Raw genomic sequence first — 27,495 nt, forward strand, 5'->3', positions numbered from 1 at the left:
CAGGCCTGATCAGTGACCTGTTTCCAGCTCTGGATGCTCGAAGGACGAGGAACCTACAGTTGGAACAGATGGTTAAATGATCTACCCTGGAGCTGTACTTGCAGCCAGAAGAGAACTTTATTCTCAAAGTAAAAGAATTCAACGTCGTTAATTACTCCCCTTAAGATTTTTGATCAAAATAATTGCCAATGAGTTGTATTAGACATGAATATTATTTTTGAGTATATTACAGTGTTGATAAAATGTCTCTTGATGACTCAGCATTTCAAAGGCATTTCATCATGACAGTAATGCTCCTCAGTAGGATAAATATGCCCATAAGGAAATGTATCGTGCTCAGAAAAGCTGTGTACAGTGACAATCTAGTGACAAAAACATTTGTTTGTGTGCAGTAACAAGAAATTTTACTTGGTTCCAAATTCATTGTTGGTCAGCTATTTATAGTGAGGTAAGAAGAGGAAGGGAACAAAAACATATAAATAAGAAGACTTGGATTTGGAATGTGCATGGCTACATATGACTTTTGTGTGCTCTGGCATTTATGTATAATATAAATCATGGTGTGAACTACACAATAATGTACATGTATGTACATGTATACATGCTTGTATACTCACAAGAACTAGTTGCCCATAACTAAATTTAAACACTAATTTAGTTTAATTACAGAAAGGGTAGAAAAATGAAGCATGGAAACACTGGTTAGTACAGAGACCAAATTAAAAATGTATGTATTCCCACCTATTTTCAAGGAACATCCACATCAGCTGTATGTGATAGCACACTCCTTACCTTTATTAGCATATGTTGGAAATAACCAAGCTGGTTGAATGTGACTGACCTGAAGATTTATAGAGTTTTGTGTTGTTGTCTACCTTGTTCCATTATCCCAACAGAAGGGTGAAAGACAATAAGGTATGCCTTGGGGTATTATGAGCTTTAGAATCAGCCTTCTATAGAGTATTTTGTTTCCTGCTACTTGGGTAAATCAGAAGACAGACACTGAGGATTATGAACTTGTTCCTGTTAGACTTTGGAAAATCAGGGTGGATACTCTGCACTAACGCAGCAATCCACAAGCAGACAAACTCTTTCCATTCTGTGACTCATATCATACAACTATTTCTTTGGAAGCAATGTATTACTTCGGGAGATTGACTTCATATTTTTCTGGATTACAGCTGTACAACTGATTTTGGAATTCACTCTGCTAGAGCAATAGCAAAATTGTGATAACTGATCTGTATTCCGGGGTTTTCACAGTCCTGCTGGACTGTGGGGCTATCTGGCAGGATAGGATTTGCTCTCACTAGATGAGGTACCTGCTTTCATTACTTTGCACTAATTCTCTTATTTTCTGGAAGGCAGCATTGCTTGATGCAACACCAGCTTCATTGAGGTAAATCTGCCAAGAAGGTACAAGCTTATTTTTTCCTATTAAAGGGAAGAAGAATGTAGAGGGGGAGAAAATGTTTATGAATAATTGTGTCTCTGTGATAAGAACTAGAACAGGACAGGAAAGGTGCTCACTGTGTGTCCCTTCTGTGTGGTAGGGTGTTCTGCTGGAGGAGCAACCAGCACTGTGTCACTCTGTGTTTGTTGCTGGAATTGCAGGGAATGGATAGTGTAAGGTACCTGTCTGCCTATACAGCATGTTTTCTTTCTCACATTGTAAAAATAATTGCCATGGTTCTTGCAGAAAACTTTCTTCATATTGCCTTTGCCTTAGGCTGCAGGGTAATAACACACTGCTTGGGCCAATCAGTCAGACACAGGATGTGCAACAGAAAGGTCAAATGTTGCAGGGAAATTCTGCATTTTATGTGTTGTTTGCATGTCCCAAAGGATAGTTAATCATGGCATGAAGTAATGAGCATTCAATTTGACAGATCGACTAAGTAATACTTTGTTCTGGAAGGAGAAGCACGATGTTTTAATTAGGTTTATAGACAGACATCATGGAATTTATTGCCAAAACACTAGACAAATAATTCTAATACATAATGCTTCCCTATTTCTGCTACTAAATGTTGGCAGCTGCATAGATTTTCTTCTCCATTTAACACTTTCTATTAGAATTGAATGCAGAATACAGCTATTTCAGAATGGGAGTCTTCTTTCCTGTCCTTAGGCTTAATGGAAATTTGGGACTAAACTGGCACAGAGGCGAGAGTAAATCAATGTGAACTGTTGGCTGAGTTTGGAGATTCACAGTCAGAGATCTGAAAAGTAAAAAATTCCTACAATATGAAAATGGTGTCAGTAACATACATCATGCTCCTTCTCTTCAGGTTCTGAAAGTGGTTGTTCTCATGTATGTGAACACAAAAGAAATGGCCTTTTGGAATAAACTTAATCCAAAAGTTCTGACAGCTGATGAGCTGTGTGGTTTTATACACCAGGAAACCCAAGAATGGAAGGATGGCAAGACACACATGTGTTCTTACTAGGACCTGTTCCTGAACATGTCATTCTCCTTCCAAAATGGACAATACCCAAATACAGAGAACGTGTAAGAGATAGAATGCTTTCCTTTTTCTGAGTTTTGAGAGCGCTGGTGGTTCTGGAAAGGCTGGAAAGCAGGGCAGGATTCTGGGAGACAGAAACTATTAGCTTGAACAATGATTCTCCAGCTGCCCTAAAGGGCCAATTATTTTCTCCCCAGACCCATGGTACCTCCCTTATCTCACCCATATCACTAAGACTAATGACAGACTCTCCTGTAATCAAAACAGAAATAGGTAATTATTACATAAAATGAAGTCATTTTGCTGTCTTGAGCGTTCACTGGATTTTTTTTTGTTATTTTAAATAACCATCTAATAAACAAGCAAAGGAGGAAAACATGGCTTTGATGCCACAAAAGCTTCTTGTTTCAGTGATGTCATCTTCTGAAGTTTTAATTGCAGTGCAGTGTTATTGTTTAAGCACTTAAGTGAGAAAGTTCTATTGAAATATAATTTGCAGGTCTCCTGTCATCTTCTCTGAGAGGACAAGCCAAAATAACCCAGGAGGGCCCAAAGAGGTCTGAATAGGGATTTAGATCCTGTGTAGACTGAGTCCCTCAACACTGTTATGGATCTTAACAAGGTGAGCCATTGAGAAATAATTACAGTGGCTTCCCCTCTACTATTTTCCCATTTTCCTCTTCCTCTATTTTTCTGGAGATGGTTTTGCAGTGTGCATTCCTTTTTTCTTTTATTCTTTTAACTTTTTTTTTTCCACTATTGCTAAGCAGTATTTTAGTGCCTAATTAATGCTTTGTCTTGCTTATTTGGCATAACAAAAAGACTTACAGTAGCCTATGAATACTGTAAGGGTGATTGTGCCTCCTAGAGTGTGAGCTGATATAATTCAAGTTATCAGTGATTAGATTATTGAAACTGGTATTTCGAAAATCTCTCAGGAAAATAGATTTAAGATTCCATTATTGAAGTCCTTGCAGCACTATACCATGGAAGGCTAGCATAGGAAATCTAAATCAGTCAGTTTAAGCATGGTGGGATACAGACTCCTTCTTTCCTTCTTATTAATTATACAGCTAAACCAATTTTGTGGGGCTCTCTGAAATGCTGTAATGTAATGAAATCCAAATCTAAATCTGAATATAACCTTTGGAAAGTGATTGGAGTTTTCTGTCTTAGAAACTTAAACTCTAGTAACCCTCTGGTTACTCAGCTAGGTGACTCTCAGTGTGAGCCACAAAACATAACTTTATCTAAGGAACAGGAAGTAGCTTTTTCAACAGACATTTTGGAGCACTTAAGTTTAGGCCCTGCTCTGAATAATTTTCTGACTATTTCCATTGACCTTGAGAGCCATTTTCCCTCCTCTGCTTTTATCTGCCTTCAGGAGATCACACAGTGGTGAAGTAGGTTAGTCAACTTTTAAATTAATTAAACACAAAAAAACTCGTGCAAAGTCAAGTAAATTTGAATTTTCATCCTCTGTGTTTCTGGTAAAAAACTCTAGGCATGTTCAAACAGAGTTTGTTTAGCATTTTTCAAGAAATAGCATATGCATTGTGTTGCAGATAATCCTAGGCTCTCTGTGGGGCTTTGATAAACATGATTGCCCTCATCACATTCTTGTTAAGCAGTGTATCTTAGCTTTCTTTTGATGAAAAGTTTACTGATGATTTCTTGATTCTGACCCTTCCAAGCAATGAACACGTGTCTATGACTCTGTCAATGTAGCTGCTGTTTGAAGTACACATTTAAGAGCTGCTGCTCCAGCTACAATATCCAGAGCTGGTATTCTTCACCTGAACATCCAGGACCTGAGGAGGAATCTGGGAGTATCTGATGATATTAGAGTTGGCATTTTTAACATCCAGCTTGAACATTAATTGGAACAAATGCCATTATTTATATAAAGCCTTCCTTCTAATTTTCATTCTGCTAATGTATTATTTATTTGGTGGTGACATACATTCTCAAATAGGCATTTCAGAGAGCTTTGCCATCAGTTAAGTGTTTTGTTTTCCTCTCTTATGTGTGCTGCTTAATCAGAGCAGTAGTGTGAAGGGCTGACCCTGGCTGAACACCAGGCACCCACCAAGCCACTATCACTCCCCCTCCTCAGCTAGACAGTGGAGAGGAAAATATTATGAAAGACTCCTGGGTCAAGATAAGGACAGGGAGATCAAATACTCAGCACACTGTTGTGGGCACAGCAGACTCAATTTGGGGAAATTAATTTTATTTATTGTCAATCAAATTAAAGTAGGGTAATGGGAAAAAAAACCCTAAAACTTAAAAATCCCTTCCTTCCAGTCTTCCCTCCTTCCTAGTTCAACTTCACTCCCAATTTTCTTTGCCTTTTTTCCTCATTAACACAGGGGGATGGGAAATGGGGTTGCAGTCATCTTTTTTCCACTATGCTCTTGAACAACTTACAACAACTTATATTTGTGGAAAACAAATTGTAGAAGTTGTGATAGTATGATATATACTTGTCAGTGGAGAAATGGAAAACATGAGCTGGTAGTTGTAATTGTCTCAGTTTGAAGGTTTGGTTATATTTGCACTTTTTTCAATATGTTCTGAGTAGGATATTTTCAAGGGTTTCATAGCGTTTTGGTTGCATTAACTTGTATTGAACATCTTTTTAATGCTTAGATGAGTAGGAATTTTACTGGAGAGATTACAAGTCTATGGACACAGAAATTTGGAGCTGACGATCAAAAGATATTATCCATTATCAACTCTCCTGTTTTCTTTGAGAGTTAATATTTGATAGGAAAATACAGAGCTTGGAAAAGAAAAATTTATCAGGCAATTGAAGAGCTTGGGAAAGAAAGATTCATCAGGCAAGGAAGCTTTTAGGTACTCACAGTAAGCAAAGCTATTTATTGCCAACTGTTCATCCAGTGGTTTTAGGTATGGTGAAAGGCAGGCCAAAACTTAAATTAAAATAATTGAGACATTAAACCAACCACATCTTGCACCAGTCTTTGCTTCCCTAACAATTATAGGGAGACTGATGTTCTGTAAAGGCTGAGGTGGAGCAAATGCATTTCAGCCACAACCAGATTTCAAAGCCTTCTATTAGAAAAAGTTGAATAAAAATTTCCAAGTAGAAATACTGTGTAAAAAGTAATCCAGTAAAAAAATTTCTTGTAGTAATTGTTTGAGAATGAAAGGATGGTGAATCCTCTTTCAACACTTTTTAGAATTTAGTCCTAGCCAGAGAGAGAGACAGAAATTACAGTTTGCTTTTAAAAGTAAATTGTGATGTGCAAGTGATTGACAGGGATCTTTTTCAATTTTAGGCTGTACATCTAAAATACAGCTACACATTTTAGACTGTGCATCTAAAATACTTTATTGACTAACTCATAATAAAAAGCAAAACAGTCTTGCTTTTTGGAAGTGCTGGAGTAGGAAAAACAGTGTTTATAGGCAATAGGCTTGATGGTCTCTCTGAAGACTACCTCCTGAACAACAATTCATTCAACTGCCACACAACATCAGCAGTGCTCCAGAGTAAGTCCCATACAGATCCAAGAAACTTGTCTTCTCTTAACAGCAAAGGTAAAAAATATTCCACCGTTATTACAGTCTTATCACATCAATTGGCTAAAGTTCTTGTCTGGGCCTTGGCAGAGTTCATTGCTTTGCAAACTGGAAAACTTTGAAAGTTGTGGCAGGGGAGGGGAAAGGAGGAGGAAGAAACAGATTGATGCAGAATGGAACTGACACTGTGCTCCACAAGTTGCTCTCTGATTGTGGACAAGAAAATTTTGCTTTACCTCTGTTCAGAAGAAGCCTTGAGCCAGCTTTGAGTAGCGTGGGTGTCTCTGCATGCTGCCTGTAGATGTACCAAAGAGGACAGTCAGGAGTTGAGTTGACTTTCACTAGGTACCATGCAACACCCAAGGAGGTCAATCCCTGTCTGGTGGAGTTTGGAGGCTCCATAGGTGAGATGGATGCAGATGAAAGGAAATGTTAATATAATGCACAAATGGAGAGGGCTGTATGTTGGCCAAAAATGTTATACTGGTGGTGGATTTTGGACCAAGAGGAGTCAGACAGTCTAAGTAAAATTGGCCCATAAAAGCTGTCTGTTTTGCTCTTCATGAAGAACACAATCAAGGGACAGTCCAGTCGTCAGAGGCTATGCCCTCTTTGTCATCTCTTCTTTTATCCTTCCTGTAACTTGAACAGGAAACAACTATAGAGAAAAAAAAAAAGTGCCGTCTGTTGTACAGCTTTACATGCTATGAAAAGCACTAGAGAAATAGGTTAATACACTGGCTTTTCCTCTCAGATCTCTGGGAGAAGATACCAAAAACATTTCAGTTTTAAAAAAATTCTACAATTTTAGAAGTCTTCAGACAAAATCTTTAGAAGCTTTAAGTGTGCATGATGCATAATTTAACTGCTTTTGCAATTAGTTGTCTAATTTTCTAGCCAATCTACATTGCTGTTAATGGATTAGATTTTCACCAGGTTTAAAGAAATAGATATAAATCCACAAATCTTAATTGAATAAGTTTTTGCCCTGTTTTTCATGTCTTATGTTCATTTCTTCTGTATTCAGATCAGATAAGCAAAGACCATTTTGCCTTCTTTATACCTTAGTTTATTCTTTGAAGTGTTTCCAAAATCACGTTAACATAGAATCCTGCATTAACAGAATTTAATCGCCTTTTTGCCCCTCAAAATGAATGGAAAGACTAGGAGAAAAGAAATCTGCTGAGCATCAGAGTGAGGCCATGAGCTGTTTTAAACTATCATAGCTCCTTTAATGGGGAATCAGCCTTAAAATGCTTTCAGATATCCTCTGATCAGAGAGCGATTTTTCAGCTAATGACTGTCCTTCCAGTAGCAACCATGGCCATGGCTCTAGAGTACAAAAGCATAACACTTTCCATTGCAAAGAGAAGCTGATTAAAGGAGCTCCTGGGCTGCAAATGTTGTGTGCTCTTCTTGCAGAAAACTTCTTAAATAAACCAAAGAGTTGAAGTCAACATCAAAGGGGCTTGCTCTCCAAGTGTATCACACCCACTAACAGTCTTGTGGCATAAAATTTCAGAGTTTATGAACCTGTAAGAATTTGCTGTGAAATTTTAGTAGTATTCCTTCCCATTTTAAGTCAGTATTGTAAAATATCCACTGCTCCTTCTAAGAAAAATTAAGACATGAACAAAGAAATGGACTCATGTGGTTGTCTGTGGCTCTTCCTTTTGTCCTGTGCTCTTCAGCCAAGTTCCCCGTATTAAATTCTCTGCTACCAAGCCCCTCTGCTAATCACAGCAGGTGAAGAACCACATGGCAATCCATAAACAAGTGTATTGTGTTCCCTTTCCATTGTGTTTATAACATTGTCTCGGTGAACTGTGGTGGAATGATTTTGTACTGTCATGTATAGATCAAAATTACTGCCTCTTACGGGTTTTTTCTGTTTGTGTGTACCAATATTTCTTCCTGGAAAATGTATTCAAGTGATGCACTGGAATGCCTTCATGTGTCTTAAGCTATCACTTCAAGAAATTATTTGGAACAGTCAAATTGTGGATTGTTTTCATAATGGAAAATGTCATTCACAGTAAATTGCACAAATGAGCAATTTAAATTAAATCTTAGTTCATAAAAAAGATCTTAAGATCTTCAACTTGTTAAAATACAGTGAGCTATGTTCTTTCCATAGTTCAGAGGTTAAAAGATTTTTCTTACAGATCATATCACTTTCAGTCTGCAGTATTTTCTGTCAGTTCTCATCTCATCTGTAGCCACACAAACTTTTTTTGAGGTATGTGCTAGAGTGGGTGAGATTAGCATGTAGTGTAGGGTTTTATTTAGCATTCCCCCAAGGCATATGACTCACCCGCTCTGCCTCTAGAACAGCAGAAAATTTCAGAACATTGTTTGATGGAGGCACGTTCTGATGTAAACTTATACTGGTGCATTAATTCTGCAGTCCTCAATAATACTGAAGTCTGGAACACTGCCACAGACAACAAGAATGTGTAAGTGTTTATAGATTATAATTGTGGACATAATTTATAGATTTTATAGTTTAAAATTTAGATAAGTTTAAGGATAGAGAGGGAGGATTCCTAATTTGGGTTTTAAAATGATGGGTACACGCTGAGCTAAAAGAACAAAATTGTCTTATATGTAATTAAGAGACTTTAAAAATTTCATATGTGCATAGTTTCTGCAAAAAGTTTTTCCCCTTCTTTGGTAGAAAGCAGAGTAAGTGCAGTCACAGCTTTTTTCCCCAGAATTTATGCTCATCCAGTTGCAAATATGTTGAGGTTCTCTGTTTCTGTCTTGTCCTCCAGGCCACCTTCACTCTTTATCTGCTTGTTTTACATCTGCAGTCAGTAACCATCCTTTCAGCTGACTGTCACTAGACAGAAATGTCTTTGGAAGTATTTGTTACCTTTGTTGAGTTGGCCAGTCATGATCGTTGTTGAGATCTGCCGATGATTCATTTCACTGAAAAATCTAAGATGACAACACAATACTTCTGCAGTCCTACTGGAAACTGCTTGTAGTGAAGTATTTGTTTATTCTGCTTTGCCCAAGGAACTAATAAGTCTGCTGTGAGTCAGGACTGTGGCAGTGCTGTGACATCCAGCATACAGCTGTCCCTGTACAAGTGCAGTTTCTGTTTCCTACAAGCTCTCGTGAACAAGTTGCCCAGTTTTTAAAAAAGCAAGACAAGCTCAAAACCATATATTTACATTTCACTCTTTTTTTTTTTGCCTAACCCAAAGTACTTTAACACACAGTGCAATACAATTTTTAAAAAGTCTGTAGTCTGCATTTTTTCCTATTCTACTTACGGAAGTGAGAATCTTTTTGTTTTCTTTCATACAGGCCTTTCTTATTGACAAATTTTATAGTCTTATTAAATTGTGGCTTTCATTATCTCAAAATCAATAGCAGGTATATCCCAAACTCCTTACATTATTGACTGGACAAAAAAAAAATCTGGATTAGATGTACAAAACTTCTGAGAAATCTTTTTTCTCTTGCCGAACAGTATTGAGTCTGCATTAAATTCTCTGCTCTGCTGTAAGGATTTTAACCACTGTATTCCCTAAATGCTTCATAACCCCCTTTGGTTCAAATCCCAGTTCTGAGACAGAAAGAATTTAGGCTGCTCATTGAAGATGAGAGCCCCAGTCACTGTGATATACTGAAGTTTTCCTTGAAGTCCACCTGTTACTGTGGTTTTATTTTGTGCAAAATAATTTCTGGGATAATTTGAGCAACAAAAATATATGACCTAGGAAGGAAGACTGCTAATTTTCCAGTCCTGCTTTAATAAATTCCTAGTGATTTCTGCAGGTTCTTGTTTCCATGCACAAAATAGAAAGAGTGCAATTAGAAATCAAACTTCCGTGGATGATAAATCCTTTCTTACGTATCTGTGAAATACTTTGCTATGTGGCAAAATTTGAGGATCACATCATACCGGAGTTCAGCATTATAATAATGCCTAATAACTTGTTTTCTTCTGTGCTTTCAACGTGACTTTGCAGCTTTCTGTAGTTATTTTTTCCCTTACATGTCTAAGGAAAGCAGTGCAGTTGGATAAAAATTGTAGAAATCCAAAGTTTTTCTCTCCATATTTTACAGTTCTGATGAAAACATAAGGGGCTTTGAGTTAATTTGTTCACTGTTGTAGTAAATTTTTTATCTGATGGTCTGCATTCAGCATCATGTAAGCACCTCATTTGGGGGAATAGGCTGAAATTTAATACAACCACCTTAATATTCCTTAGTCTGGGAGATGATGTTGCATTAGATTCCTGATTAAATGTCCTGATTAAATTATATCTATCATTCATATTTTTTGCACTTTATGTATTTTGATAAAGTTCTTGTTTAATCCTTCCCAGGGGAAGGAGAAATAGTCTACTCACTGATTAATTTTCTGAGTGTCAGGATACCTGGGGATTTCACACTCAAAGCATTTCAGTTTCAAAGGATGCAGATGGATATGCTGTGAGATTTTCAAAAGCTGTGAAGTAGTCAATCAACTACATCAACAAGACTTTTCTGGAATTCAGAATCCCAGGGTGATGTATTCTCAAATGAGTGATTTTCACTGATTACTAAGGACTTTGATAGTTAAGAAAACCCTAACTTCTAGGTGATGAAATATTTCATAAATTTTAGCCAGCATGATTTTGAATTCTTGATTTTGTTTCATTTCAGTGTTGCTTCATATGATAATAATTTTTATGTACTTATGTTACATTTCAGGGATGTTTGGAAAAAAACTGGAGAAAGAACCTGGTCATACCTATACTGCAGTAAAAGACTGAGAAACTTATCTATTTTATTGTTGATTTGAATATGCTTGAAGTGGGTAAATATGGAAGGGTTCAGCCTCATGCATTGATCTGGCAGCACATTGATTATGGACATTGCTGAGCATTTACTTCTTACTTAATGTTATAACTTTTGTGTTGTGATCCATGATGGCAACCCTAAACCACTGGAAAAACCAGAAAGCTTCAATATTAATTGATTAAAGAGAAAAGCATTTGCTCCTAGCAGGTTATAAACCATTGTAGAAAAGAGAAGCAGAAAGTGAAGGGGGTGAAGTGGCAATGGAGAGTCTTGGAAGGAAAGTATCCTTCAGCTGCTTTTGATGGAGCTGCTGGATATTGGCCCCACTGATTGAGTATTGAGAGCAGGGATGGCTGAGATACAGAAACTGATTCCCTGAACTGCAGCTTCACAGATGTTTAGCTTCTAACAACACCCTCTAGTATTTTCATCTGTGAAGACAGCAGACAAAATCCATAGAAACTTTATGATTATGATTGAAATGAAGTCTTTCTCTGGCATGAGAATAAAACCATAGAAGATGGCCACTGAAGGATAGGTCTGTTGATTTGGACAATTCAGGTAATCACAGAATCACAGAATCTCAGAACTGTTAGGGTTGGAAGGGACCTCTGCAGATCATCTTGTCCGATCATCTAGTACAATTCCGTGACAAATCAGTGCCACCTAGAATAGGTGACAACAGGAGTTCCCTTCTCACTTCCCAAGTGGCAATTTAATTTTTTGGTAGTTAAGATGTATTAGTATCCTTTCGCCAGAACCTGTGTAAATATAAAGTTTCCAGTTTAAAATCAACTAATCAGAGTTTTAGTTCATGCTGTTGCAGACAGGCCAATACTCTATGCAATAACTTTATTGTTGTCATAAATCATATATATTCTTGTTCATATACAAGCATGTCATCTTATATGACATTAAGAAAATATGTGACTTACAAAGAAAACATTGTGAATGATCTGTACTCTTCTTGCATCTTTTAATGCACATGAGTTGTATACGTTTTTTCATTAGGTCACAATTCATCCCATGAAGGAATGACACCGGACATCATCTGAATATCTTCTTAAGAAACAAGATGTAAAGAGGAAAAACAAAGGAAGTGACTGCTTAAATCTGAAACATCTCTGGCTTGGAGAAATCAGTCAGGTATAATTCAGTGACATGCAAAGTTAACATCTCAATGCTTTTCTGTTTCCTTCCCAAAACTATGTTCCTTTTGAGACAGGAAACTTTTTATTTCACAAAGATTTCAGAGTTCAGATCTCAAATTCCCCAGTGCTTAAAAGGATTGATGGTTCTTTCTTTTGAATGGTTCTGAGTTCTTTTAAAAAACAAGCCAAAATTTAAACATTTCCATTTCAGAAAGCAGTTCAAATCAGGAAAAATGATGACCATGCAATTCAGGGATTTAATATAACTACTTGATAATTCTAAAATAGAGTAAAATTCATTGCAAACACATGGAAAGAAAGAGGATGCATTATTCTATGAAGTTCTGGGAAGGAAGGATTCGTTGATTTGAGCAGGGAATAGCTGCATTATTCATGAGTTTTCCTTTTACAGTATTTCTTTTAAAGACCTGCTTGTCCTAGTTCAGATGTATACTAATTTCTAAAGAAACAAGATTCTATTCCCATTTGGACAAGAACACAAATTGCCAGCAATTCAGAGGCTGCTTTCTTTCTTTCTTTTTCTTTTTTTTTTTTTTCTTTTTTTTTAATTTTTACTTTTTAAGGTGACCTCCATTAAATTCATCAGGAGCTGTGTCATCTGGAGAGCCAGAAAGAGTATCTATTGCATAGTGCTGCAAAAAAAGGACCGTGCCACCTCATACTCTATGATGATCTTTACTGGTTTTCTTCTTATTGAGATCAGCTCATTTTGCTCTTATCTGTGATGACAGTGTGCATTTTCAAACTGATTTGTACTTACTTTGATCATGCTTTACTCATCCAAATGTGTTTGGAGCCAGTTTCAGTACAAAAAACCTTTATCATCAGAAACTTTTGTGAAAATGTATTTTGAGCAAGTTGTGAGCAAAATATTATGTGATAGAAATTGTGGGATTATTCCTAATTTTAAAATGTCAATCCTAATTTGATAGTTCCATGGACATTTGTGTCCCAGATTTCCCGCAGGACAGAAAAGTTGATCCTTCAACTTAGGTTAAGCCTGTAAATGTACAGTGTTTCAGTGTTTTGTCACTAATATTAATCAAGCTACATTTTCTTTCTCAATTATTATAGGCAGAAGCTAACTATTAAAGAAATTAATAATTTTCAGTATGTTGCCTATGTGAATACAGCTGCTGGCAGCTTCATTATCAAGTCTAAACTCCAGGTAGGGTTTGAAGTGTCATACTATAGCAATCCTGTATTTAATACATGAAATAATTACTATTTAGCTTTCCACTACAATAGGTAGGAGATGAAAGTGAATAGTTGAAAACATAGTGTTTGAAATTTAGTACAGTTTGAAAATCTTGCTGTTCTTATAGCTAAACAGAAAAAGACACACTAGATTTATTATGACATTGAGAGTCCCCTGGATTTCATAGCAATTGCAGTCTCATGTGGTCATTCACCTGTCAGATGTGCCCTTGGGGCTCATAACCAGCCATGCAACTGCTGTGGAACTGCATCAAGGATGAGGCTAGAAATGAAGTATTTTCTGTGACACACAAGTAGCTGTATGTTCACCAGGCTGTACTGTCATTCAACACTTCATCAACTCTTATCTGCTGTCTGATGCTAGAGAATCTTCATCTCATTTTCTCTTTTTATTTTCAGAGTCATTTTGCAGTATTTGCCTTCAACTTCCTTTCTTCAGATTCCTTGATTGCCATCTATAGAAAGACAGTTTGCTTCCACTTCCAGCAACAAGCTTTTACTCCATCAACAATCAAGGATATTCGAGCCATGGTACAAGCAGACACATGTCTTCAGCAGGCAGGGATTCAAAACTTCCCACCGATATGAAGTTCCAGTACATCCTTAATATGAGAGACCTCTCCAATGGCTTTCAGGTCTGTATCATGGGCTAATGTTATTATTATAGTAGTAATAATAATATTAACTATTATAAATACATTAACTAATAGTTACACACTATTATTCCTGTTCTTTATTATCTAATGATGGACATGGGATTGTGGACTGATGAAGAACAGATGCTTTTTGTACAGAGTAGACGATAGTCCATGCCCTAAAGTGACCATGGTCAGGTAGATTAGATGAATAGAAAGCTGAGGAAGAAAATATATTTAGTGGAAATAGAGCAATGGCTTGCAAAGTTTGCTATGATTACTTGTTTGTTTGTTTGTATGTTTTTTGAGAAGAGGTGGTCAACATTTCAAAGGAGAAAAACTATTTTTTGAAGACTAGGTAGAACAAACCAGAGATTGAAGAAGCTCTGAATCAATAATCATAAAATCACAAAATCATTTAGGTATCAAAAGGCCTCTAAGATCAATGACACCAGCTATTAGTCTACCACTGCTAGGTCCACCACTAAACCATTTACCTAAGTACTACATCTGATCTATCTTTTAAATACTTCCATGTGTGGAAGTAATGAAAGAAGGAAGTTTGAGGTGACAGTTGAGAAAGTGATAATTTTGTCATGATGACCACTGTCCAGTTTTCTTGAGAAGTATTGAAAAACAGGGCTAGTGACCATGGAAGATCCTGGTGATGCTGATGCTCCTGTGTGTCCTGTACTGCACTGGAATCTCAAGCCATAATGACCCACCCAAGTGTGTCGTGTCAGTCAGTGGAGAGCAGAGACTTGTTTTAATTGTATTTTGCACGTTCAACTGGCTGGAGAACTTGTTAATTTAGAGACATTCTGGTACATGTTAAAGAATATATAGGTTCGAAGATAGTGTCTATTGGATATATACTCAGTATAACAGATGTCTTTGCAGAATATATCAGTTAGTCTTCCTTAAGACATCCTATTTTGATGCCAGAGAACAACATTACCAAAGAAAATATTTTGTTATCTTTAAGGCATTTTTTTTGCTACACCGAAGTGTTTACAGCAACCAAATGATATTCATTATCCCTGGATCATGAATTGGCACGTGTCTATGGGGATAAACTAGTGGAAAGCAAAGACTAATTTCCATTTTAAAAATTATGATGGACAAGTATTTTGCCTCATGCCAGCAAGTTAAAAACTGAGTAGTGATAGGTCTTATTTACTGGAACTGTATGTAGCAGTTGGCAGCTTCTTGAGTTCTCAGAGAGCTACAATGACATGCCTGCTCCTGAGAGCCCAGCCCTGTCTGAGGGTGCCATGCAGTGGGTGTGGCTGGAACATCTACAAAGGGAACATGGAATTCATCATGATGTTACCAATGCTTGCATGAAGTCATTGCTTTCCGCTGTTGAGAGGTTCTTGCACTGCAGACTCATAACACTCTTAATGGAAGGTTTATGCAGAGCACATTGAGGCAATAGGGCTGATAAACAGACTTTGTTGGTGGCCTTATGGAAGAGAAGATTGTGGTCCAGTGGTAAAAATAACCTCAATTTTGTTTGTTTAAGCAGAGATTAACTGTTTTTGCACTCCACAGAAATTAACATCACTTATTTTATGAGGCTGGAAAGATAATCTCTAGTGCTGTAGAGAGTTTGCCTTATCTTTTAATTAGTTGATGATGTATGAGGCCTTTATAAGAAAAGCAATATTTACCTTTTGTTTCCAAGAAAGGTAAAATGCTTTTAAAATTAGATTAGTCCAAAGCAAGGACAATACCTTAAACATATACTAAATAATGCCACGGCATGGCAGATCTGGCATTGCTTTACTGCCCCTCTTTGTACTTTTTAAAATCTAATGCAGCCAAGACGTCTAAGTGTCATCATAGATATATTTTATTTATCCATACCTTTTTATCACATGTATGCTTACCTTACCTCAGTTTAACATAATTTGTTTTTGTCATGTCAGGCAATATCTTAGTACCCATCATGGCTCCAAATCTCAACTTCTGTTTCTAAAATCTGATGTACTACATTTGTTTACCTTCACTAAAGAAAATCAGCCAGTTTTCAGAAGATTAAGATTTTGCTGAGTAAGTGAGGCACAGACTTCATTGTTGCTCCTTATCATTATTTGTAATCTTTCTTCAACAAATACCATTGTTCTGGTCATTTGTAATATCAGTGATTTCCAGAAAGAGAAGAGGCCCCTGCTGACAGAGATTAGTTTTGTTGAAGCAGTTTGTATTATTTGCAGTGTCTAATGGTTTTAATACACAAACTTTTCTCCTTAATGAGTTGGACTAGGATTTCAGTGTCATCATTTTTCACTTTGCACATTATCAAACAGGAGCTATGAAAGAGTAGTCACTCTTGACAAAGCAGTCTATTGTAGAAGTTTCACTCCAAGAGGATTAAAGAAATGCTTAAATTTCAAAGATAATCATATGGGCCTTTCATAGGGACTGTAGATTTTTTTTAGGCTGATTTAGAGGTTGATGTGATAATTATCAGACCTGCAGACAGAAGCCTTCTCAGATATCGCTAGTTTTGCTTGAAAATGTTGGTGAGCCATTATCTTCTCTCTGAAGTCATGTGACCAAGAGTGGTATCTCAGTTTGGCAAACAAAGTGGCAGGGTGTCTTAGGCTCCCAATGTGGCAGTCCTGGAGAAGTGATTGTGAAATTAAATCCTGTACATTTTTTCTGCACCTTTTATGGGGATTTTTATTGATGTGAAATCATTAATAAGGCTGACAAAGGTCTACAGTGAAGTCAAAGAGAATTAGTTTCCAGTAATGTTTTGGTTGGAGAGGTTTTTAGTTCTTTATTAGATGCAACCAGATTAGACACATTATCTGTTCATTTAAGAAGGTTTTATCTGTTCATTTAAGAAGGTTCTCATCAATTTTTTTCAAGGCTTTTTTCAATGATTTTTTTTCAGTGGCATGAGATATAAAGAGAATGAGGCGATATTTCATTGATACATGTAAGAAAAATTAAGCAAAAGGTCCAATAAACTGTCTCTAAGCTCTGGTCTTTCATCCATTAGAATCTGGATCTGATTTTAAAAAATGAAATTTTCAAAATAATTTTTAGATGTTATGTAAATTATTAGAACATAAAGTACAAAAGATTTCTTTCAATGTCTCAAACATAGTTTTCTGTGGGAGGAATTACCTCAATACATAAATTTCAAAATTTTAGCAATTAGATCTTTTCTATTTTGGGGCAAGTTCTCATCTGGCTTCATTCCTCCTATGGTATTCCATGATCAGCAAATAACAGCACACTTCAATTAGTCCGGGAGAGATATTCCACGAGTAAATTGAAGTTTGATGCAAATTTGTCATTAAGTGATGCATTATGCTTCAGCCTTTGTGGTGCAAACTAGCAGACCTGAAATTCTCATGTGGTTATACAGATCAGTCAGTCTCCCTTCAAGTTCACTCAGTCTCTGTTCTGAGTTCAGTCAGGGCCCATCAGAATCCTGGTGTGATGCTTTGGGGAAATTCAATGTGAAGAATGTAAAGCAACCAGACAGCTCTGGTTGCTGACAGACCTTCAATATTTGATAAAGGAAAAGCACTTTTCTTTCCACTTGCTCAAATAGTGCAACCAATAGCAAATGCTGATGTGAAGATAATGTACCTTTAAGTGTCAGGAGAACATTATCTCAAAAACAGACCAAAAAAAATGGAAAGAGGGGGGAGGGAAAAAAACAGGCTTGGTGCAATAAAAAAATTGAGAAAATTCACTAAGAAGGTTATTGAAATTACTTTGTTGCTGTTGCTTTATTAGTGTTTTGTCATCAGGTGCTGAATCAGTCCTATCCTATAAGCTTCTAGGGGTTATGAACTTCTGATTGGAGTGAGTGGTAAACACAGCTTGTCTGGACTGGCAGGATACATCTGCTCCCTGGAGGTTTTCCAAATTACACAGAAGAAACCAGGGCCTTAGGGTAAACTAATAGATATTATTTGAGTCTGTTGAGTTCACTGCTTCAAGAATGTGTTTTGTTGTTGCACAGGCTCGATAAAATCACAGGCAAAACAGTGGAATTTACGGTAACAACTCCTCTGGTTCCTGTGGCTTTCTGCTGTACCTCTTGTTTTCTTTATTTCTGAAAACTGGTCAAAATACATTTTAGTGTCTGCTTATATGCTTCACATAATTTTAGTAGTTTCTCCACTTCTTCCAAGGCAACTACCTCACATCCTACAAAAGTGTGCTTGGAATTCTGGTATTTATCATTAGCAGTTTATTACAAATTTCTGTGTGTCATTGAGCATGTATTGGTTTAGGGCTGTAAAGTTGAAGTGAGTGAACATAAGAAAAAATTTTGTCCTTGTTGCATGTGAGTCATTTAGTCATTTAATCTGTCCATATGCAAAGATTAGAAATATAAGTGAGATGCTTTTATCAGATTTAAAGACCTTGCTAGGCTGAGCCCTATGTGAGCAAACAGCAAAGGAGGGATCATTTTCATCTTCACTCTATGTGGACAACAAGCAATATTTCTGAATGTCAGATGTGGCTGAATCTGACTGTGGCCAGATTTGGTGAATGCAAGTCCCCAGAAAGCCCTTCTGTTGGCCTTGGTCCATGGCAACCCATCACAATGTGTGTAGCCCAAGGCTTTCTCAGCCTCTGGTTTTCAGAGGGAGATAGATGCTGTTCTGCTTTGAAAAATGAAGCATATTCTTCAGAGTCTTTATGGTGTCTAACTTCTTGTGCCCTCCTTCCCTGGTCAAATGAGGTGCAGTGTAAGATGTGGGCTTAAGTGACCATTCCCTCCCTGCTGTTTCCAAGCAGGAACACTTCTAAGCCTCTGTTAACAAGCCTGAAGATTTGGTTTGCTACTTTCTGTGACAACTTGTTCAAAACAGCCAGCATTGACCTTATCCTGCATTTCAAATGTGATCACACTCAAATGTAACTGCTGTGGGTTGTTTTCTTTCTTCTTGGAAGCCCAAGCCAAAAAACATTCCATGTTTGTACCACTGCTGGCACAATGGTTCCACACCACATCTCCCTCTGGGCCACAGCCAAAATAACAGTGCAACAGTGCACACTTCAGGTTTGTTGGGGTTTTCTTGCAGCTGTGAAAGCTTTCCTAAATAAATTCACTAAAGAAAAAAAGAAAACATCTTTCAGAAACAACAGAATTTAAAATGGATCTGACTCTTCAATGCAATTCCTACATATTTTTGGTGAGGTAATAGCTATTCCTGATGAGAACTTTCATGGCAAAGTCCCTTTTGAGTACATTCATGGGGAGATTTCTTCAATCTTTACCACTAGGTCATGTCAAAACTTCAGTGTCTGATATGGAAAAAAAAAGGCAAACTGTATTTCCCTGTTATGGAAATGTGGATGTTATACAGCAAATTAGTGATATGTAAATAAACTGAAAAAAGTAAGGAGAAGTCAGCGATGTGTTGCCACCACTAACATGTAATTCACACTTTTTGTGTATCAACATTTTATCAGAATATGAGTGATTGCCTCCTTTCCTTACAGGTAGATCTTGCCAGTTTGTACATCAAGACTGGTGCCAAGAACATGCCCACAGTGTTTTTGCTGACAGATGCCCAAGTTCCAGATGAACGCTTTCTTGTGCTGATTAATGACTTGTTGGCATCAGGTGATTAAACCAACAAATTTCTTGAAAGATCTTTTCCAATGACAAATGATCTGTGTTTTCATTGAACCTTAAAGAGATTATTTTTCTTCCAGGTACTTGTAGGGGGAGATTTTAGAGAGGCCAAGTCAAGCCATCCAATTTGAGCTTTGGGTCTAACTTGGTTAGGAGAGCATTGCCTATTGAGGAGACAAATTGCTAAGGCTTATGATGCATAAGTGCATTGATTTGAGGGCAAATGAGAATCTCTCTTTGACTTAATGTTATGTTTGCTTTGGTGTGATTTCACTAATTTCAAGCAATATCCTCATGACTGCACAGGTGTAGAATGTAGCAATGAAGCTTCATCCACGTTTTGACAAATAGTGAATCTGAATTCTGAATGTGGGGGTCTAGGGATAGGACAGAAGAAAAAATGCACATCTGGACAGCTGAAGTCCATCTTGAAATATTTTTTAAAATATTATATTTATTTTTGCAACCAGACTGGTAAAAAATTTGCTGACAGCCTGTAAGAAAGGAACCACTATACTGAGGGGCACATAATTTATCAGTGAACTGCCTATCAGGGAAAATATTTTGTAATTTCAAAACAGTGTTGTTTCCTATGCTTTAAAGGCAGAAAAAGAAAGAAGCAAATAGTTCCTTTTGGGCAAAAAGACATGGGGAACCAGAGGAGACTATTTTGTTTCTAGATATATGTACTATCATGCCATAGCTCTAGTTAGGAGCTTAAACCCCATTGGGCTAAATATGTTGCAGAAAATTATTTGTCGTGTGTTGTGTAAGGCTTCTCCTACCTCCCCTTTGTCTTTTCACAGGAGAGGTTCCAGATCTGGTCAGTGATGGGGACATACAGGTAATAGTTGCAGGTGTTAGAAAAGAAGTCTGAGACTTGGGTTTGATGGACATCAGAGAACACTGCCAGAAGCTCTTCTTGAGAGTGTGGCTGCAAGAGAAAATAAGGCATATTTCAGGGGCAAGAAACAGTGATGAGTTGATCAAAATAGCAACATACTTCAGTTACCTCATAACCCAGCATATGTTGGCATACTTCTCTTGAAAGTTTACTTGCTGACATGTGGCACCAAATTTGCCTCTCTTGTGTTACTCCTGTAATAACCTCTCTGTGGGGAGGCCTGGTGTACACCAAGTTTTGCTCCAAATCTGGCTGTTCATAGCAGAATCACATGGCTGCTCTGTCTTAGTTTCATGGTCATAGGTCTTGAACATAAGGAGGCACTTCAGAGAGAAGTGAGGTGCTCGTGAGGAGTTAGTGGTCTTGTTAATGCAATTGTAAATATTTTTCCTAATTATATATGTAGAAATTCTTTATGTGCACTTAACTCTTAAACATATGCACAAATAATTGAAATTTCACAGAAAATGTTAATTCTTTCTACTTTTCCTACACCATTTAAAACTGGAAAAATTAAAATATCCATGTAGGTGTTTTCAGATGTAAAACTGCTTAGCGATGTGCATTATTATGATACCAGAATTGCAACACGTGTCTCTCCTAAGCTCTGTATTGGAGACATTGTTTTGGAGGGAGACCAAAGTTCTCTCCTGAGAGCTGGAAAGCTGTAGCTGGGAAAACTGGTTTTGCAGTGGCATCTTTAGGAACTTTCAGTTTATGTAGACTTCAATTTCACATGTCATCTGAAACATCTGTGTAGCTGATAAGAAAATAAGAAGTCTGAAAACCCTCAACCCTGAAGACAGAGAATGTTTTGTAAGGGATATATGCCCCATAATTTTTGTATTAAAATGATCTGCTTGATAACAGATGAGAAGAGCCTCCCTATAGCAGATTATTCCACAGTGATCTTCTATGTGGGCTCTGTTTCTTAATTTTCTGAGCTGTTTAACCACCAACATTCTAAAGAGCATTCTGATTTGAATATGATTTTTTACCAAGTTTATAACATACCATATGAGTTTTTACCAGTTTATAACATACCATTTTCTCTTTTTTTCCTCTCCTGATCTCTTTTCCCAATCCTGTTTAAGTTTTCCTGATGTTCCTTCTTGTCTCTAATTTTGTTGCCATTACTTCTGTCATTCCACAAATTTATTCTGCAATTTAAAGGCCAGTGGAGACCTGTATGCAATCTAGAGTGACATATTCTGTATAATTTTCACTTTTACAGACTTCAGTGATGTGGTCAATAGTGGTGCTTACCTTCTGCATATCTCTTTCTGACAGTGCTATTCATCTCTGTTTCATGATTGTTGTGTTTGTATATTTTTTAAGAAAGTATGGGGAAAAAAATTATTCCTGATATCTCTCTTCATTTTCTCCTTTCACATTTTTCCCCTTTATGTTTTCCTTATTCCCACAGTAATTTCGTCTTTTCTTTTCTTTTTTTTTTCTTTTCTTTTTTTTTTTTCTTTTTAAGGGCTTTTTGAAAGCCAGCTTTCAAACTCCTTTTACCTTGCAACAATTTCACCAGTCCCCCACTGTGCAAATTAGCACTTCTGGAGGCAAGAACAGGAGATATCTATTCATGTTGCAGGGAAGCAAAGTAGAGACATTATAGGGCTGAAGTAGACATAAATTTCATGAGTTAACACACTGGTAGATATTTTTGTGAACTTTTAGTTAGTGCAGGGTGACCTATCTCCTTTCCCAAGATTTGAAGAATTAAATACTAATATAATGTGAAAGAGAACAAATGGGTGAATTTAGCCAGTTTCATAATGTTAAAGCTCAGTGAAGTGATATAGTCTCATTTTTCCATTTCATTTTAGAAAAATCAACATCCTACATTAAGCCACATTTCCCCTTGAGCTCAATTATAATCCTACATCCTGCAGCTCTGTTTATGCTGAGGAATCTGTAGCTCAGGAACCAAAACTGCACAGTGCTGTTCTTTGAATCTCTGTGGTTTTGTGTTGGTCTTGTTTTGATAGTTTTCCATCTGGACATTGCAATCAATTCTGCTGTTAATGTACTGAGAACCTGCCATGTGTGAAGGTGCAGATTTAAGTTGAAAACATGTCAGGTGAAGACAATGGGTTGCAATGTTACAAAATATGGGTCCACAGCTGAAGGCAATGTGAGGAAAGATATGCACCTGCGAATTTAAAAATCTTTCACAATGAATTATAAAGTAAATTATAAAGGAAGAATGGTGCTCAAGCAAACCAAGTTGATGGTTGAGCACTGTAAATGTTAATGTGCTGATGGGTGTAAGGCACACATAAGACATTTTTAAGGCTCAGTAATTTACTCAGGCTCCAGAATTCTTTCAATATCCCAAATCTCTGTGCAGAAATCACTCTTAAATGCTCTGCACATCACCAAAATTTCTTGGAAAAGTAAAGGCCAAAAGAAGCAATTATTTCTCAAAAGCATGGATATGATGAGATCAGTCAGTCTTGCTGTCTCATGAGCTCCATCTGATTTTATTTTATTTCATTCTATTGGCCATGGTAACCTGGTAACCCTTCAGCTTTTCACTAAGTGTTCTCTTTGCAGCATTTCCTCTTTGCATGTTTTTCAGGTTCTCACTTCAGTCTCCTCAGTACTCTTAAACATTACTATATATTCTAAAGCCAGACATGTTAAATGACTTTTCTTTTGAACTGAGTATTTGTTATTCAGTCCTTATGCAGCCAGCTCTCTTCATGAGCTGCTGATGAGTATTACAAATACTTGCTCCTCCTTCCTTGAGTAAGTTTCTTCATGGCGTGTTTTCTTCATGTAAGGTTTACAGTCCCTCAGTGGCTGTTGCAAAGTCCTAATATTAAGAACTAAATATGCTAGTTTTAGGGGAATGCCATTTCTCTAATTTCCTTCCAACTTGGCATGACTACTTTAGTCATCACATCCATATAATGGTCTCTTCTTTCTACAGTCCTGTCAGGATTCAGCTGGCTCCCCATTTCTATGGAATTAGCAGTACAGTAGTTTCATGCTTCAACCAGAATTAATGTCAAACATAAGCAGAGTGGGTGTCCTGTATTGCCATAGGCAATCTTGTCCATATTTTTATGATTACTTTTCTTTTAAATTATTGTCTTTCATTTCCAAATCCTCTTTCATTAGGACACATTAGCCTTTTTCTTGTGGCTTTTTTTGCCACTGACAGAACATCTATTTTTATCTGTGAATCTGAAAGGAACTTGTGAAGTCCCCTCAGAGCTCAGCTTTTGGCCAGCTCTCATAGTTTTGCTTTTGAGGGCATAAATACATGTCTATCTGCTTGAGTGCTTTAATCCCAGCCAAAAAGAATGGGAAAACTGTTTTTAGGGATTCTGGTTCCATGTTAAACTAATACTGACCCCAGATTTGCTTTGATTTTTTTTGTTTTGTTTTGATTTTTGGTTTGTGTTTATTTTTTGTTGTTAGTTTTGTTTGATTCAGTGGGGAGTAGCTATCGAGGATTTCTAAGTTCTGTAGCACAGAAAACATCTGTTTCTGCAGTTGGCAGGCTCTTACAGAGTTCCTGTTTCTGTCTGAAAGGCTCCAGGCTTTTCTGATTTGGATGTCAGCCATCTCTTCTTGAGCACTCAGAGAGCTGACTTTTAAGAATACATCTGTGTTAGTACAATTATGAAGGGCATTTTGTGGTCCTGAGGACCGGTAGCATGACATGGCTGGCATCCATATGGCTTAGCTTTTCCCGTGCTCTGCTCACAAAATGATGATGGTGGTGGCATAGAGCTGGTCAGGACTAATCCCTGGATTGTGCAACTTCTCACTCCTGCCACAACACTGCTTGGTTTCATATGGGAAAACCGTGAGAGTGCACTAGCACATGAATAGGATGGGCTGGGTCAGACCAGGGATCAAGTATGTGCCAAGGTCCTCTTTATTTTTCTGTCTTGCTCTGTTTGAAGCACTTAGTGAACCTAGAGGGCTTGCATGTCTGAGATAAGCAGGAGGAGGTTGAGCTAAAAAGTACAGCATAAGAAGAACATGCGCAGTGAGAGTGACATGTGAATGTGAGGCTCAGATGGACACTTGAGAAAAGAGGGGGTTGTGTTCTTAGGAGTGGCTACATGGAAGTGGATACTGATTTCACAAGATAACAGTTCTTTTTTCTACAGTGATTGTGTTCATTAGTCAGTTGTGTGTGTTTAAATCTCAAAAATCCTCAAAGAAAAGGATGTGTCTGTCTTGGAAAACTTACTACATTTTTCTGTTGCTATACGAAATACCTTCACTGTAATATTTCTATCCTGGTTGTCTTGCAAGACATTCTCCATTTCTTACATGGAGAATTTCCTATTCTTTGGGGGTTTTTGCCTCTGTCAAATGAAACTGTAGTGTATGGCCTGGACAAAAGATAAATGTTTTCAAAATAAGACCTACTTGTTTATGCAAAGATTGCTTAAAATCTAGTCAGTTACAATTACTCAATTTTCCTCACAGCTCTCTTGCTATCAGATCACATGGCATCTTAATTATTCTCTGTGCAGAGCAAGCAGTGCACAAGGTCCTTTGTAGTATAGGGAATTCACTGGGGGGAATGCAAATGAACCCTGAGAACATGCCATATCAAATCTATGCCTGGTATGAATTTACCAAACCTCACTAATGCTAAAGGAGAAAGAAGGGTTATGCTGTGGTCAAGATCTGGTTGCATTCTTTTTGTGATGACCTTTTCAAGTATATGCTGTATCCTACGTTTTTGTTCACAAAACGTAATTAACAAATAGACCTAATCAGGGTATTATATTATATCCAGGGCTGTGCTGGAATTTCCTGCCTAACAATACAGTATAGTAAAAATCTCTTAGATATGTGTTTTAAGGAAAAATAATGGAAATTGTGAATAATATGTTGCAGTTTGAGCTCTAGGACTAGCTATTCCAAGAAGAAATTTATTAAAGGATGAGAAATTGCTCTTCTAAACTTCATCCTGCCATAATAATCTACAAAGTTTTTGTGTAAGTAACTCATTTTACCTTTTTATTGGATTTTACCATTTCTCTTCATTCCCTGTATGGTTTCTAGAATTCAGTTTTGCAGATCCTCTCATATACTTTCTCTCTTCTTAGCCATCATAATAGTTCAGTTCAATTGATATCTACTGCTTTGTAAACCGTGCTTGCAAAATTGTGCTTATGCATTTAAAATATCTGCCAAAGGCAAGGAGAGAACAGAGGAGTTGTGGGTATCACTTAGTAAATCTAGAATTTAGATGCTAGAGTAAGGTTTAGAGTAAACAATTCTAAAAGCCCAGTATTATCTTCTCAGGGATCTGCAGTTCATAGAAACCAGTGCAGCTCCTTATACCTACAAGTAATTCTTCTAAATCACTCCTAACAAATTACATTGGATAGGGAAAGTAACCTCTCCCCTAAAGTTCAACATAAGATTGACATGAATAGTAATCATCCCTTACAAACAATTTTTCAATATTTAGGGAGAATAAAGTATTACTTAGGATATTTCCTTAGACTAAGGAAAACACTAAATTCTAATTTGTTTCTAGCAAACAGCCCAAGACTTGGATTTGAGCTCTCCTTGCAGTCCAGTACTTAGAGAGTTAAGTCCATATATGAGCAATGTGAGCAGTGGAGGAGGGTGTAGAAGAGGAAACTTCAAGCAAGATTGTGTATGGTTTGCAGCTTTGGAGGTGTGACAGATTGTTTGGCACCACTGCTACAGCAAGGGCACTTGTGAGAAGCACATCAAAGCAGGGACAGATCTTTCCAAGCTCTCCTTTGCTGCTCCTACCACAGCAGGGATGGCATGCAGATCTGAGAAGGGGGCTACTAGAGGAATAAAAGAAGAGAAAATTAGGTTCCCTGGTCTTCAACATTGCTCACTGTGAGTGTTAGTATTACAACTGAGCATAGAGTTTTTTCAGAAAATGAGGTGACATGAGGGAGAAACAATGTTTAAGTGAAGGATACATAGTGTAACCAACAAAGAAATTCAGAAAACTCAGAATCATAAACCAGACCTGGCATATTTTTCCTCTACACTTTTCTTCTTCTCTGATTCAGAATTTTGTGGTAGAGACCATTAATTCTTGTATCTTTTTGATTGTTTCTTCTGTGGCTGCCCATCTTTCTCATCAGCAGTAAATTCCAAGATCTTTCCATGTCTTTGTACAGTTTTAGTGTCATTTTCATCACTTGTCTGGCATTCTACATGGATATTTCTGCCATTTGCCTCTTCATGCTGAACACATTCTAAGTAGATTGTTTCTTCTGTACCTTAAGCAAACTTGCTGATTGGCCCATCTTTGTAACATTCCTGAACAACCTGGACATTCTTGGTTTGACTTGGCTCTACCATCTAGGTTATTTGCATAAGTCCCTGTCTGGTGTTTTCTAGTGCAGAGATGTATTTTTAGTAACTATGAGGTAGTGGCAATTCTTTTCCATTTAATCTTCTTTCCAGACACCATCGAACCTTTTTTCATTGTTACTATCTACTCATCACTTTATCTCTAATATCTGACTGCTTTAAAACTTTGTGAAGTATTGAGCCAGGTCAACCTCTTCCTTTCATCACTTCTTTATTTTCTTCTTTTCTGCTCTTTCTGCTCTTCTTCCTTTTTTTTCCAGTTTTCTCTTGATAGGAATGTCAATTCCCAATTAGTCCAAGGGAAGAATAAACTTGTCACTTCTCTGGTTTGCCTGACTGGGCTCTGTCCTGGCTCTTGTAGCTGTCGGACATAAACTCTTCTGAAACCATTTGTTCTGTTGGAATTAACCTCATCAGTGCCAAGTTTGAGAAGCCCTGTAGAATAAAAATAGCTCCTTTAGTAGGAACTATAGAGGAGAGACTCCAGTTCTGTCTTAACAGCCTGATGTCTGTAATTTTGCCAATAAACCAAGAGCAAATACAATGGCCAGAGCATGTGCTAACTGTAGTAAGTAGGTTCGCAGATATGACTGGGGGCTAAATAACCTTTCCTTCTCAAATATGAGTTGCTTTGGGTAGACCTGGTGATATCAAGACCCAGTCACAGCTTTACTTTCCTCTGAATATTTTGGCCTACCTTTTTTGGACATATCTTTCCACTTTAACTAAGAATCATCCCTAAAAATTCCCATGTAAAATAAGATCCAAGTCTTCT

At 37.2% G+C, this 27,495-nt stretch overlaps 2 long non-coding RNA genes across 2 annotated transcripts; both read left to right on the forward strand.

Annotated features, from left to right (window-relative positions):
- The first annotated feature begins 6 nt into the window (after window positions 1–6).
- LOC146441065 (uncharacterized) lies at window positions 7–4,285 on the forward strand. The gene is made up of 3 exons (XR_014849775.1): window positions 7–128; window positions 753–3,090; window positions 4,163–4,285. It is a non-coding gene; the product is annotated as an uncharacterized LOC146441065 (long non-coding RNA).
- A 1,516-nt stretch (window positions 4,286–5,801) lies between these two features.
- Window positions 5,802–19,442, forward strand: LOC146441066 (uncharacterized). The gene is made up of 4 exons (XR_014849774.1): window positions 5,802–6,035; window positions 11,829–11,963; window positions 13,607–13,842; window positions 19,327–19,442. It is a non-coding gene; the product is annotated as an uncharacterized LOC146441066 (long non-coding RNA).
- Window positions 19,443–27,495: the final 8,053 nt, after the last annotated feature.

This window comes from Lichenostomus cassidix, chromosome 2 (assembly GCF_008360975.1).
Source record: "Lichenostomus cassidix isolate B80296 chromosome 2, HeHo_3.0, whole genome shotgun sequence".
In the NCBI taxonomy this organism is placed as follows: Eukaryota; Metazoa; Chordata; class Aves; order Passeriformes; family Meliphagidae; genus Lichenostomus; species Lichenostomus cassidix.